Raw genomic sequence first — 15,255 nt, 5'->3', positions numbered from 1 at the left:
TTATTTTTTTTGTTAATGAAAGGATATATCACATAGATCCATCTTTATTACATGGTTTGGACCTATTTTCCATGGATGACATAAAGGTCAATTACAATAAACTTGTTTAATTGATGGAGCATGTAGGACCTTGTTACAATTACAACAATCAAATGCAGATTGTGCAATAAAAAAAAATATAATTAGGTATGCATTGTCACCAAATTATATACAATGCAAAGAAAATGATAAAAATTAGAAGGCTTGATATGTGTATTGATGGAAGGCCAAAAGAAATAGGGAATATTTTAGGATTTATAAATAGTTCTTGACTTATGTCAACTAATAATTGGCTGAGTTTAATATTCGAGGCAAGCAAGGGAAATCATGTGTTTGTATCTATGATAACATCAATAAGTGCAAGGGAAGAGCTTCTTATATATTACAATTTGAATCATGAAGATACAAAAAAAAAATCCAATCATGCGACTGGTAAGTATAACATTTAAACCAATTATCTCCACTTAATATTAACTCCAATATATAATCTACTATTTTATTAATAAATTGTTTTGGTAAGTTTGTTACTTTCATTTCACTGTTGATTGTTAAGAATTACTAATATTTTTCATAGGGGAACATGGATACCCCACAAGGTGTAGGTGGGGATGTACTAGCTCACACACCTCCTTTAGTAAAGGTAAACCTTAATAAGTGTAATTGTACAAATTATATAGATTTTTTTAATATTATTATGTTCTTTTCTTTATGGATTTGTAGTTATTTTGATGGAATTTTACTAATATTGATGTCAACTTGATACTTATTGATAGGGAAAAGTGAAAATGATAGTATATCAAATATGATCTAAAACTTAGGTAGCATTTGTTGATAACATCACATGTAGCAATGACTCCAACTTAATGGCTCATAAGCTTATAAATAAATGCAATGATGAAATTTTTATCCTTGTGCTTAAGTGAAACATAATAGAGGAGACAAAGGCACTGAAAGAAGAATTGATACTTAGAATCAATTCTTTGAAGGTAAGTAATAATTAATCTTAAGCAATAATAAAAGTTCAATAGATGCTTATATTTTATAGTATCTTATTGATCATGATCTAAAATATTATGTGTTCTTCTTATAGGACTTTGTGATACTTGTGAGACTATGTGGTTAATATGGTGAGGGTTGTAGCACACAATCTTTATTCAAGTAAAACTTTCTCTTTACAAAATTATAACACTTAACTTTGATCTTTATCAATTGAAAATGAAAATAAACAATGTTGAAAATATCTTTGCTAATAATGTGGCTTATGCCTTTGGACATCCTTGAAAATCACAGTTTAATTTATGCTCCAAAGTTTATAAAACAACTCTTATAAGAAGAAACAATGCACCGGTTATAAACCACATTCATGCATCAAATTTATGCACTACTTATACAAAGAGAACCCTAGTATAAATATGGAAATTAATTCTAGTGCACAAAAAAATACAATGTGAGAATTATATCATTCTAGCCATAGAAACTAATCCCAGCTGCAACTGCCATCATTCCATACATATCATCTATATATGCAACCACAAAAAGAAGCTATCCATTTCTCCTAAAGAAACCAATCATTCCATATTGATATGATGAGAGAGCTGGATCTGTTGCTCCAAATGCAAGAATTGGTAGATGAAGTTCACTAGCTACATGTGAAATAGTATGAGCAATAATAGAAGATTGTGGCCCTACTAGTGCAACATTATTTATTTTCATCAATCTTATAACAGTTAACTTTGATTTTTGGATGCTTCTAGCTAGTATCCCATTTGATCTTTATCCATTACAAATGTCTTTTCTAAAAATGTATTCTTGATCTCAAGATGAAGTGTGGATGCCTCCTTCCGTCATCATTCTAATATTGCCAACTACATTGTTGGCAACAAGGAGCTTGCAAATATCTTCAACTATGCTAAGTACAACTAGTAAAACCTTATTTTTCTATATTTTGTAATGTGTTAATCATGTAATGTTTCTTTTTGTTGGGTTGATTTTATACTCATGGACCTATTTTGTGCACTAATAGACACACCTTTAGTTGATAGAACAACAGAGACTAGTGCTATTGAAGCTAAACCATTTCTTGGAGCAGCTTGTGTGGCTAGTACTGGTTCATTTGCAGGGATATTGTTGTTGGAAAATAAAAATATATTTTTGTTAAAAATATGAAAGCTTCTAGGTGCTTTAAAATTATTGTTATTTATAGTGTAATTGTATCTTACTTATACATAACTCATTTTGGACTAATAATCCCATGATGTTTTTGTAGGAAATGATGTATTCTTTGATCATTTTTTTGAAATGACATTGAAGATATTTGGACCCACCATATGTAAAAGGTACGTAGTTTCATATCATTGCTACAATATTTTCTTTTTCTTCCATTAATTGTACTATATTAAAATTATTGATATATCAAAATTTTTTTTTTAAAAGGTCAAATGAATAGGGTGCTGAAAAAATAAATTAGCTCATTACATCTTTTGAGGGCCTTTTTGTTAAAAAACATTTTTGACAATGGCCTACTTCTCAAAAGAGCATCCAAACATATAAATACTATGAGGGACCAATATAGAAGGGGTCTAAAGGATAACCCCAAGTATGGCTATTTTTATGATTCCACCAATGGAGTGGAATGAAATAATAGAAGATGCAAAAGAGAAAATGCTACATGGTAAAGGAAATGAACCAGAAAAGGGCAAAAGAAGATGTACCATGATAGTATTAAGTAGAATGTAATCATGCACTAATTAGTGATCTTTGTAAATATATAATCTAATATGTTTCAAACTTTTCAAAGGCTATAGGAAAAATCTAAATCTACTAAAGTGAGACTACAAAAGGTTGGCCGACACAAACTTGGCTTTGGTGGCTATGTGAATCTTCACTCTATACTTATAAGTAGCAGTAATGAAATTTCATATAATTTTCTTTTATATAATATTGCAAACAATTTTGTTTAGTCAAATCATACATGAAAAACTAGCAACATTAATAAAAAAATACATGACACAAAATTCAATTTAGAGCCCATAGATGAAGATAAAAAAATTTCTTTGATGGAAGGCTATAAAGTCATGGCTACACACTTACACCAAGAATATGAAAGCTATACCCAAGAATCTGGGACACCAAATGAGACACAAGTAAATTTTTCAAATGAAAAATAAATCAAATTGAATAGTTGAGAAATTTCCTTTTTGGTGTTAGTTTCCAAAATTAATTGACTACATAAAATGTGCATAATATTTCACTGTAGCCTTCAAATCCTATCACAGAACCTATGTGTGATTAAGGCCATGATGTGCATCATAGTGGTGGAGGTATTAGTTTTCTATTAGAAATTAATTATGCAATTATGAATACACTTTAACATATTCAATTGCAATTTAACATATAACATTTTTTTGAATATTTTAGAGCATGTTGAACATCATTATGAAGGAGTGGAGCATGTTCAAAGTATTCAACATGTTGAGATGGTGGTGAATCAAAATTTTATTGTACATGATGTGGCATTGTTAGGTAAGATAAATGCATGTTATGTTCTACTAGTTAATGAAATACTTGTAACAAAAAAAAAGAAAAGAAAAGAAAAGAAAAAAAGAGTATGCCAATTTAATCGATTTACTTGTTATTGCAATACAACCCCCTTTAGTGCAACAACCTCATGCTTCTCAAAACAAGAGGAGGCATCATAATTTGACATTACATGTGCCACAAGAGGAGGAGAATGAGGAAGATATTGATGCTCCTATCAACCTTTTATTTAAGAAGGCTAAGAAAAAAAGAAGAAGAAATGATTTTGAAAAAATGCTCTTTGATAAACCATTTTTGATAAACTTTGTTGGATAATGAAAGAACGTTGTTTTCAGTAATTATCTATGAATGTTGTGTATTAATATTATTTTTTATTTCATGTTAATTAATATTATTATGTTTTAATGAAGTCTTGATTAGTATTGTGTAGCAATGAATTCTATATCATATTAATGAATGCTATGTGATTCTATTGGTTGAATGTTATAGTTCATAAATGGATGAATGAATGAATGATGTAATTAGATGATAATGGGGAATTTAGATTAATGTTAGGGTGAGGGGAGTGGGGTGGGGGGTGGTGAGGCTAGATGAGATTCTGCCATTTTGGAGTTGGCCTCATTAAGTAGAGAATATTAAAGTATTCTCAAAACCAAGTGAAGCCCAAACTAACATACCTTTATTAAATAATCAATTTTATTCATTCTAGGTCTAGAATGATGGGATGATACTCTATCATATAGGTATAAATCTTTGAAAATTAATAACTCTTTTTTATTTGAGTTATTCCTAATTTATAGCTTCTTATGTGGTTATTATAAATGTTAAAGCATGTACACTAGTACATTTGACTCCATTTTTAGACCAAAATTTTTGACCATCTATTAAAATGGGGTCAAATTGGTAAAAAAAAATGTCTTTCTTTTTAAATCCATGCCTGTGTTGGTCAAAATTTTGACCAACATAGGCTTGTTATGCCATGTTGGTCAAAATTTTGACCAAAATGGACTTTTTATTTCAAAAATTTCCCTCCTCTTCGGGTATGGATCCCAAATTCAAATACAAGCCCATTCAGGTGTGAGAAAAACTTTCCTATTTTTCCATGAAAAAAGGGCAAAGACAAGATCATTGCAATGTGCAATTTGTAATAGAGTTCTATAATGGTCTTAATTAGGCTCGTTAGTGTATCGGCTCGGGGATAAAAGTGGATGAGGTTTATGACATCGTTGCTTATAAGGTTAGATTTTCCTTTGAATGGAATGTTTTTTTGAGTTCTTTTTCTAGTGTTTTCAGAAAGCTCATTGATGTAAAGTCTGAGATATTTAGAAAATTGAGAAAAAATTGTTTGGGTTAAGGCTTTTGGAAAAATCTGTGTCAAATTTTTGAAATAAATTCAGTAATAGCTAGACATTCTGTAATAAAGAATTGTTCCCTTGTTTTGCTGCTCCTGGATAAAATGTGCATGGATCATGTCTGGTTTTGTGTTAATCATCTTATTTTTTCAAATTTGATCTTGTGTGAGTGGATGTTTATTTAACCCATAAAAATTTATTAAAGAACATTTTATGGTGTTTTCGAAAGCTCATCGATGTCTACTAGTGCTTCGAGATGTTCCAATAAAATGATAAAATGGTGCCAAATTTGTGCCAAATTTTTGAAAGAAATTTAAGTACTAACTAGGCATTCCATAATGAAGAATTGGTCATTTGTTATATAGCTCCTACATACTTAACATATATATCATTTCTTGTTTTGTGTTGAGCATCTTACTTTTCTCAAAATTGAGCTTGTGTAAGCGTCTTTTTATTTAAGCTATAGATATTTTACTGTTCGTGATTAAAAATGATGTAAGAAAGTAGCTCTCAATTATAGTGTAGGCTTTCCTATTTGAATTGTCTTTATATTTGTTTGATACAATTTATATATGTGCACTGAATAGAAGTAAGTAGCATTTGTGCCCAATGCAACCAGCACATCCATGTTTGCTGACCCTCTACATAATGCATGGTATGCACCTACATAAAATTTGTGGCCTATTATGAACTGTTTGGAGTACACAAAACCTATCAGACGATTGTACCAAGAGTCACCATGTTCACCAATTTTAGGTCTTCCCATTAAGATACCATCAGGAAAAACATAGATAGTAGGAAAACAGGAACAGAGAATACACAGCTCCAAAGGAAATATTTCTTATAGTGTTCTATTTCTTTGACCCTTTCATAGTCTCTTCCTCCTGAAGGACTACGTAGGCTTGCTTTGTAATAATTTGGTTCTGGACCTGCTTGTTGAATGCATTGTATTATAGATTGTGGGCCTGTTAGATCTGGATCATATGAGACACTCACTATTTCTGTATTTGAATCCATTTCTACAAAGTTCACACCAGGAAATGACTGTAGAGAAATCTCTATAATCTTTTCTTCTTTACTTGAGTTTACTCCTTCCAGTCTAAGGTGAACTTTGTTTATTTCATCTCCTGCATTGATTAAGTCTGACTCAAAACTTGCTTCTGTGACTAGTTGCATTATCTGAGCAATTATGCATTGCTTGGGATCATAGTGTACCTTTGCTTCATCTAGTGCAAGTGCAACTAGTGCCTTCTTAACTCCCCTTATTCTCTTCAGAGTGTGTAAGATGGACTCTGAATAGCTTGTGCAGGTCATACCCCTGATTCTCAATCGAAAAATTGTCTAAGATGGTCTCACTGACATCCTTGATTAGTTTTGCATCCAAGCCTGCATCCTCTATGGCTTCTTTTATTGTGTTGATCCTCTGATTGTAGCAAGGATAACATTTCTCAGCTATGTCACATGCCTGATTGAATGTAGAAGCCATCTTTGGTTTAGCCATAAACAAGACTACATTGAGAATTATGGTGATTGGATTTTATGATAAATTTATGTATGTCTATGGAGCATAATGCCTTCATAAGATTGTTGTGGCTGTGTTATTTGTTACCTAACTTATGTATTTACTCTTTCTAGATTTAGGAAGTGCTTAAAATTCAACATGAACATCTACAATAGTTAAAGACACAATACAAATTAAGATAAGGAAAGGGCATTGTGAATAGAAACACAGACCAAGCATAGCCACAAAATTACTGTATCAAACTTGGATTTGTTAGGAACAAAGGTGGTAGAGGCATTAGTAGCTTCACCCATTGATTCAGTAGATCTAGTTACTAAAAACAAGGATCTAATAGACTTGGCAAGGGCAAGATTCAAGGTGATTTCTAATTGGTAACATTACACTCTTGTCTGGGATATCTTGCTCAGAATCACCTAGGAATCATACCTGGTCTTTCGTAACCCCTTGTTGGAAAAGAAGTGTGAAATAATTTATAAAGAGGTGTAGACTATTCCATACTTTGTAAATGTTGCTGTTGAAGGCCATTCAATATTAATCTTGGGTGACTTTATTATCTTGTCTTTAAAATTCAATAAATACTAATGAAATTATTATTATGATTGGTCTGATGATAGGTAGAAGAATTTTATTAATAGTTAAGATGGTTTCTTTGTAGGAAATATAGTAGCACTGTAATTTAAAACCACAGTATGGGAGCAGTGTATGACCTGACCAAACTCACTCTACTCATTTGAAAACCTATTTTCTATTTCATGAGAATGGTATATTTAATCATGATTGGAATCCTCACTACAACTATGTTGGTTTCAATAGACTTGTAGGACAAATGAATATGGTACAGAGGAAGGAGGAAAAGTTTACCCTCTTAACAAGGTATGCAATTATGTAACTCTTTCAAGATAAGAAGCTTTTGATCGAAGTTACCTAAGGTCTCATTTGTGTTTTTGATCGAAGATTTTGATGATAGCTCAGATGAAGTGATCATAGTGGTCATTCATTATCAGAAAACTCAAATAATAAATGTTTTCTAATGACATTAATAAACACAAAATATAGAAAACCACCTTTTTAGCATTACAATAACTATCTTGAGTTCTAATAGATCATACAGCTCTACCATAGGTAGAAATTGTCATTAATTTTTGCAAATCAACTTTTATGCAAGAAAAAAAGAAAATGGAAGAGTCATATATCATGTAAAACATCATTTAGAATGATCATGTACTTGCAGAGCTGAGTAAAATGCCATTTACAACAATCAGAAAAAAATCATCAATGTATTTTTGTCTCGATTATAAAGTAATATTTCTGTAAGTTAGATTGCCTAATTGGTGCAACTGAATAATTCATTTTGTTGGAAGCTTCCAAAGAACTTAAACAAAAAAGAGAGCATAATAGTTGAATATAACTGCCCTACATGGATCTAGTTAAAGGTGTAGGAGCAAAAAAATACAAGGTGTTCACTGTTTGATTAGTTTCAACAAGGTTAAGTGTTTATATCATGGTTTAATTATTTTGTATGACATGTTTGACTGGGATTGTAGCAGATTTTTTGAATAGATGTAATATAATATAGTAATAGATATAGGAGATATTTGTAGGGCTCTATTTCTATCAGCTTCTAGCTTCTTTTGTAATCGATTTTTCATGATTAATAACATCATTGTTGCTGCAATAATCTACTAAAACTTATACTTTGTTTTATGTTCTGTCTGTATACTCTGATTTATTTTTTAGATCCAATAGACACATGTTTTAGGAAAATAATAGCTGACATAAAGCACATTGTTGCAAATTAATGGGTATCTAAAATTTTCATTTTGATCAGACTCATTATAAGTCCATTGGACTTGTTGATATTTTCTATTTATCCTATCTTAATGTATAATTCCCAATCATAGCCAGCATCTTATTATATTTCCCTTTGACAAAATGGATATGGATCAGTTGGTTCGGCCCCTGCCTTTGATAATTGATAAAATTTGGAAGAAATAGGAGATAGAAAAGGCCATCTGTTGCTATTGAAACTATGGTAGAGGGATGAGGAGCTCATAGCTCATTACATAAAAGTGAAGGAGTCAAGAATTGATAGCATGAACAAGGAGATCTTCCAACTTGTTTTTTGCTACTTTGCTTTCAACTAGATTCTTCTCACTCTGTTCTTCACCACTGGTAGTAGTGCTCACACTTGTAGCAGATGGTGGATTCCTTGTAGCACTTCTTTGATAACCTCTATGATTCTCATATGTGCTGTCTTGTACAAGATTGTCATAAGGGGGGAGTTTAGATGGGGTTGCTAAAAGATAAGGCTGTTTTGAGAAGTGTTAGCAAGTGTATTCAAGAGCTGATGATGAAGGTTGTGAGCTTTGATCTTTTCAAAGAGCCTCAAAATGCCAAGAGAATGAAGAGCTCTAGTGTGGAAACCAAATTGAACCCTCTTAGATGGTGCTCTCAATAAAATGAAGACAAAATATAAATAACCAGGCTTAATTTGTTAGACAAAATTAGTAACTTGTCCCCAAGTTTGATACATTTAGAGAGGCCACACATGGTTTTGGCTCACATACTAAGTGCTGAGAAGACTAAAATCACATCATTCAGGCATTCATACATTCTCACTCACTATATCAGTGACCACTTTGTCAGCTTGCTGTGAATTGCAATACTAATTAGGAATTATTATATATACATAGATAACATGTCCTTCATTTCCCCACCAAAGCATTCTACATTCCTATCTTCATCTATTTTCTTTCCTAGGATATTGGTCCTATACCAAAAGTATCAATTGGTTTTGAAGTTTGCAGTGGCAAGAAGCAAGGGAAATCACCAATTTTTGCTTCTTAAGAACATTATCAGGGCACTCTGTAAGTTTGTCAAAGCCCATAAACCAATTGGGTATTATCTTTACCAAAAGCGAAGAAGTTATTTTGTATTTGAGGATGAGATGATGGGGAGATCATGTACTACTCTTCCACTGGATGTCCCAAAAGGGCATTGTGCAGTGTATGTGGGTAATGAAAGAAGTCAATTTATCATCCCCTTAAATTACTTGAATCATTCTATATTCAGGGCATTTCTAGAGAAAGTAGAGGAAGAGTATGGATTTCATCACCAGATGGGATTAACCATCCCTTGCGATGAAGTTGCTTTCCAAAACTTGATATCTTGTCTAAGGTAAAAGTCTCCAATCCTCTAAAACAGACATGATTTGAACTTAATTTGCAAAAATTGTCTCTAGGTTTTGTTGTTTATGGGGTAAAATTGCTATAATATTTGATTCCTATCAAATATGCCAGTGTTTGATGCTTTTCAGACTTTGAATACTCTGCTAAGGTTGTATTGTCTTATTGCATGAGCTTGTTTGAGGAAGCATGTGAATGTTCTTCTAATAAATTGTGGATGCTTCTATAAGGGTCTGGGATTCATTTGTTGTTAATTTACCAACTTTCTTACAAATCTATTGTGAGGATGGTGGGGCATTGCATGTCTTAGATTTTTCCCAGAAGTTCAAGCTACTAGATGTTTACTTATGTGCTGCATAAATTTCTTTTGAGAAAGTGTGGTCAATTTGGACTTGGGTTTGTGTGAAATTTATGGTCTTCATTGTAACGCTAGTTCTCTTTGTATGTTAATTACATTCAAGTAATTTGGTTTGTAAAATCATCTAGTCCAAAATTTTTTTTCTTTAGCTCATGAATGCTTAAGTCCCTAAATTTTGAGTGGTTTCTAAATTGATTATACTTGCATAAAATTTAATTCTATTTATGTTTTTCCCCTGTAGCTTGAGCTTTTTGGATCAAGCGGCTTCACTCACCTACAACCATGCGTTTTGCAAGTAAGTAGAGGTTTCCAAATGTAATAAATAAAAAAGTTCAATTTTTTTTTTGGGGTTAATGGTGGAGATTTACATGTTTAGCTTATATAATTTGTATGTTGTTATTGAATTGGATTACATGAGTATTGTTTACATCAATGATTTAGATCACATTCTGTGATCCATCATTAGAATGAAAGAGTCCATAAGAAGAAAAATGAATGAAGTTGTGAACCTAAACTAACTAAAAAGATTTTTAAAAAAAAAAAAAAAAAAATTCAGATCAGAGAAAGTGTAAGAGGTGTTAGATAACTGTCAATTGATATGACAAAAAAATTAATTTTAAATGAACAAAGAGAAAAAGAGGACAAGATAATACAAAATATGTGTATATGTACATACATAAATATGTGTATGTGTACACATATTGAAAAATAAAGAATATAAAAGCTTAAACCAAATAAAAATAGAAAAAAAAGGAATAAGCTTATATATATTTATTAATCTTTACTTGCACTAAATTAGCTTATATGTCTTTTTGGTTTGTAGTACTTGTATTTTGAGGTCTATAAAATCTGTATTTGTATGCCCAGTGTGCAAAGTGCCATGTTCATGTAGAGGTAATTTGAAATCTCTTATTTTGTGTATATTGTTTTTGGAATAGTATTTAGAAGGTCTTTGAGCATAGCCCTACCAAATCAAACTCCTCAATTAAAACCTAAAATAGGCTTGATCCCATAAAATTCCATCAAATCAGGCTTTGATTTCTAGTTATTCATGGGCAGGGTCCTAGATTGAAATTTCATCCACTTTTGTATAAAATTTCATGCTTTTCAATTTATTATAATTATTGAGAGCTTTTCACCAGTATATAATGATCTTCAAAATGGCTAGTCTCTTCCTTGAAAACCTATTTACCATTGGCGGCTTGCTAGGGTTATGGCCTTTTTAATTATAGATGCCAAGGGTGATGGTATGATGCAAAGATCTAATTATTTCCTTATAAAAAATTAATTATGTTCACCTTTGTGATTGCAGAGGTTCATCTTGCACCTCACATGGATAGCTTAGTTATCATATATAGGAACATGAAAATTGCTGCTGGTGTTAAACTTTATGGTTTGTAGCCTTGCATGTCAAAAGACTCTAGAGGTAAATTTGATTCCCCTACAACCCTCCTTGAATATGCAATGCTTTTGCTCTTTTCATTTGAATTTACCATTGTATGATACACAATACCAGATGACCCAGGCAAGGAGAATATAATTCCTTCCCCAAATGGCCTCAAGCAAAAGCCATCTGTGAAATCTGGGGGAAAGTCAAAGAGGGCTAAAGGATGTGGTTTGAAGCCTTCTTGATTGTCAGTGGTTTCATCTCATCAAGCAATAGAAAACACAAAAATAGAAACTATTGAACAAAAGTTTCCTACTCTAGCTATTCCTAGTCCTCATCAACCTGTGAAGCATTCATTCCCAACCAAGAAGAGGGTTCAAGTTTCTTTATATCCACCTGGTAGTGTTGAACAAACACCTCTTAGAACTGTAAACAAGCCTTTCAACTCTAAAGACAAGGTATTCCAAAGTGAGAAAGGTGGTATTAAATGAAATTTGCTTTTGAAAAATTTGGATACTATACTTTTTGATTTTGAAGGTCAGACATGTCTTCAATGAAAACCTGAAACAGGTGTGATTGCTCAAAATTCCATCAAAGGTAATCCTGTAAATGATAGGGTCCTATTTGATGAACATGGAAGTCCTTTTCTATCACCCTTTTTTTGGCTTAGAGACTGTGAGATTGAAGAACTTGATGGCACTCAGATGCCTAATTCTCAACCCACTCAGTTCACTCAAACTACACAAGCATCACCCTCTATGTGTCCATCTTTTAGAGATCTCAAGGATTCTCACGATGAAGGTTACCGTCAAGAGGTTAAAAATGTGAGTAGACTCTTCCCTACTTCCAGTGTTCTATTAAATGCATGAATGCTATGTCTTGTGGTTCTATCTTTGTTTTGCTAATCGATGGAAATGAGTATGGACTTAGCCAAGTTTCTCTAAAACATTGGGCTTTGTAAAATTTTTAATTTTGTGGAGGAGGATATCAATGTGCTTTAGAAACACAATGTGTATTGTATTTTCTCATGAATGTAATTACTTTGTTAGTGTGTATTTTATTAGGTACTGATAAATGCAAAAACCCATTTGTGCCTTACCCATACTATGGCTTTGTTTCACTTCTCATATAGGATGGATGTGAGATTGGGATCACAGTTCCTAACACCTTTGATAGTGAGATGTTTGAATGGACTCAGAGACCTTGCTCAGTTGAGCTCAACTTTAGCCCAAGAAAACAATAGGTACCTCTATTTATTGGTTTAAGCTTAGGCTCTTTATGTTATAATATATCATATTTTAATTTTTTATCAGTGTTTGATTCATCAAAACTCATCTTCAATGTAGTTTCCTAGAGAATCAGAGATTGTTCAGATGGAATCCAAGTTATTGGAAGGAGATGATGCATTACTTGTCAATGGTGTAAACAAGAGCCACAATGAAATTATTCTAGTTATTACTGTTGAAAGTGCAAATGGATCTGATATAGAAAGGGAACAGGAAAAGGAAAATAGTTGTGAAAATGCTAATGTCGGTGCTGCAGTTGTGCCAAAGAAACCATCTAAGAAAGAAAAGGTTAAGTTTTTGAATAGTGATGAACAAATTTTCCATAAAATGAAGAAAAATGGAAATGTTAAGCTCAAGGAAAAAACAGTAAGTGAAAATGCAGTTCGCAAGAAGAAGAGAGGGAGGAAGCCTAAAAGGAGGAGTGGCAAGAATCTTAACGATGAAGGATTCTCTCATGTGAGAGATTCTTCTTTCAACATAGGTGTTGATGAGTCTTGGCCAGATTCAGATAAGGAGTTGGCTTTTACAATAGCTAACATATTTGATGTTATGGTTGGATTGTCCACAAGTAAGTCTACAACTAATAGTTGTGTATCAAAAAAAAATAGTGACACAGAAGTTAAGGGTCAGCAAGGCCATCACCCATTGGATATTCCCATCACTACCTAGAACGAAGTACATGAACATATAACTATATATTTAGCACAAGTGAGTCAAAATGGTGTTGGAAACATTGTTAGTGGTCCAATCTAGAGACAACTATACCAGCTAACACAATTGAGCGGTAGCTAGAAGCCCTTGGAATTTTTTTAGGAAGTGATTCTAGCACATTGAAGAATCAAGTTTTCTGTGCTTTTTTTTCAAACATCTAGCAATTTAGAGGTGAGAGCATTTAGGTTATTTTCTTCCAGCATCCACATATTTTAGTTCATGGCAGTACCAACCTACATATTAATGTTGCAATCTTCTAGGCTATAGGTCAGATGATGCATTACAACAATGGAAGGGCAATAACTAAAGTAAAAGAGATGTCATTAAATGTTGTGCATGTGCATAAGTTCTGTGCTGAATGGTGAGAATTTGAAAGAGTATAGTTTCATTCTTTTGAAGATCTGACATTGACTGCTAAGTTTGCAGCCTAATACTCTCTTTTAGTGTCCCTTTGGGTTGACCTATATTATGGTCCATTAATTTAGCACTTGTAAACATATTTAACATTGATTGAAATATATTAGAATTCTTTGCACCCATTTCAGGGCACTAGTTGTCTACTTCAAAGGTGATTGTAAAATGAATCTCAAGATGGAAATATCCAGAGGCACAAAAATCAAGTGCACTATATGTGGACTAAAGGGAGTAGCTCTTGGTTTCTATTTCACAAATTCCCATAGGAGCTTTCATGTTCCTTGTGCACTATCTAACTCAGAGTGTAGATGGGATATTGTGAGAAATGAAATTTTGTGCCCTGTACAATTATTTTTTGCATTATTGTACAAGATAAACTAAGGTCTGAATTGTTGTTGGTTGATTATCTTGGTGCCTATAAGATGATTATGTTATGCTATGCCCTACTCATGCATCATGCAAATTTCCAAAGGAGAGAAAGCCTAAAGCCACGAAGCAAGATAACACTCTTCATACAAGGGGGAAAAAGATTACTACAGAGGCATTACCTTGTAGGTCATTGCTGAATTTACTTTTAGAAGCAGAAATAAAGAGTTATTTGAATTTCTCATGTTCTGTTTGATTGTGTTGATATTGTCTCATCATGTGTTTGACATTTGTAGAGGTAACCAAAGCTCTGCTAGTATACTTGCAGGTTCTGAACCAAGGCAAAGATGGACATGGCCTTTAGGTCTGTCTTGCAAGTGGGTTTTGTGCGGCTCTGCACTTGACACTACCCAAAAGGTATATAATGAGTGGCAAATTGTTACAGTAATGTTGTTTCTTTTAAATGCTATTGCAATTTTCTATCAATAAAAAAATCTCATTTAGATGTAGGAAACTCTAAATTTTTTTGCAAATCTCCTTGGTGCGACTATCTCCAAGACATGGAGTCCAATTGTAACCCATGTAATTGCATCTACTGATGAAAATGTTGCTTGCAGAAGAACATTGAAATTTTTGATGGAAATATTGGAAGGAAAATGGATACTGAATATAGATTGTAGGTTTTATGTTCCTATTTCTGATTGTTATGTCTCAATATCTTTTTGATTAGAACTGATTGATTTTTTTCAAGATTCTTTAAAGTACAAAACACTAAGTTTCAACCATAATACATGTTCAATGATAGAGTAATAACACACAGGGATCACATCATGCCTTAAAGAGGGCTTACCAGTTCCTGATAGCTTCTACATTGGGAGAGAGATGTGAAGAAGTGGAGGTTCAAGCACAAACCACATTTGATTTCATTGATTGCTTTGATGCTAAGCAGATAGGCTCAACATTGCAAGGTTTATTTAATCAAAGTGGAGATGGAAATGAGGATATTTTTGATTGGAAAAGTGATGATCCCTTTTGGCTGGGAAAATTTTGATCCAGTCCATGACTTGGCAAGATCTCTACATTCATATTTTATTATTT

General features: G+C 32.6%; 1 pseudogene; it reads left to right on the top strand.

The window, feature by feature from the left end:
- Positions 1-8,737: 8,737 nt before the first annotated feature.
- Positions 8,738-15,045, top strand: LOC149561282 (protein BREAST CANCER SUSCEPTIBILITY 1 homolog; annotated as a pseudogene).
- The last annotated feature ends 210 nt before the right edge of the window (positions 15,046-15,255 follow it).

The sequence above is a fragment of the Cupressus sempervirens genome, chromosome 4, assembly GCF_028749045.1.
Source record: "Cupressus sempervirens isolate cs-2001-9-10 chromosome 4, ASM2874904v1, whole genome shotgun sequence".
In the NCBI taxonomy this organism is placed as follows: Eukaryota; Viridiplantae; Streptophyta; class Pinopsida; order Cupressales; family Cupressaceae; genus Cupressus; species Cupressus sempervirens.
The sequence above is the reverse complement of the archived record's forward strand: the minus strand, read 5'-3'. Positions and strand labels throughout refer to the sequence as shown.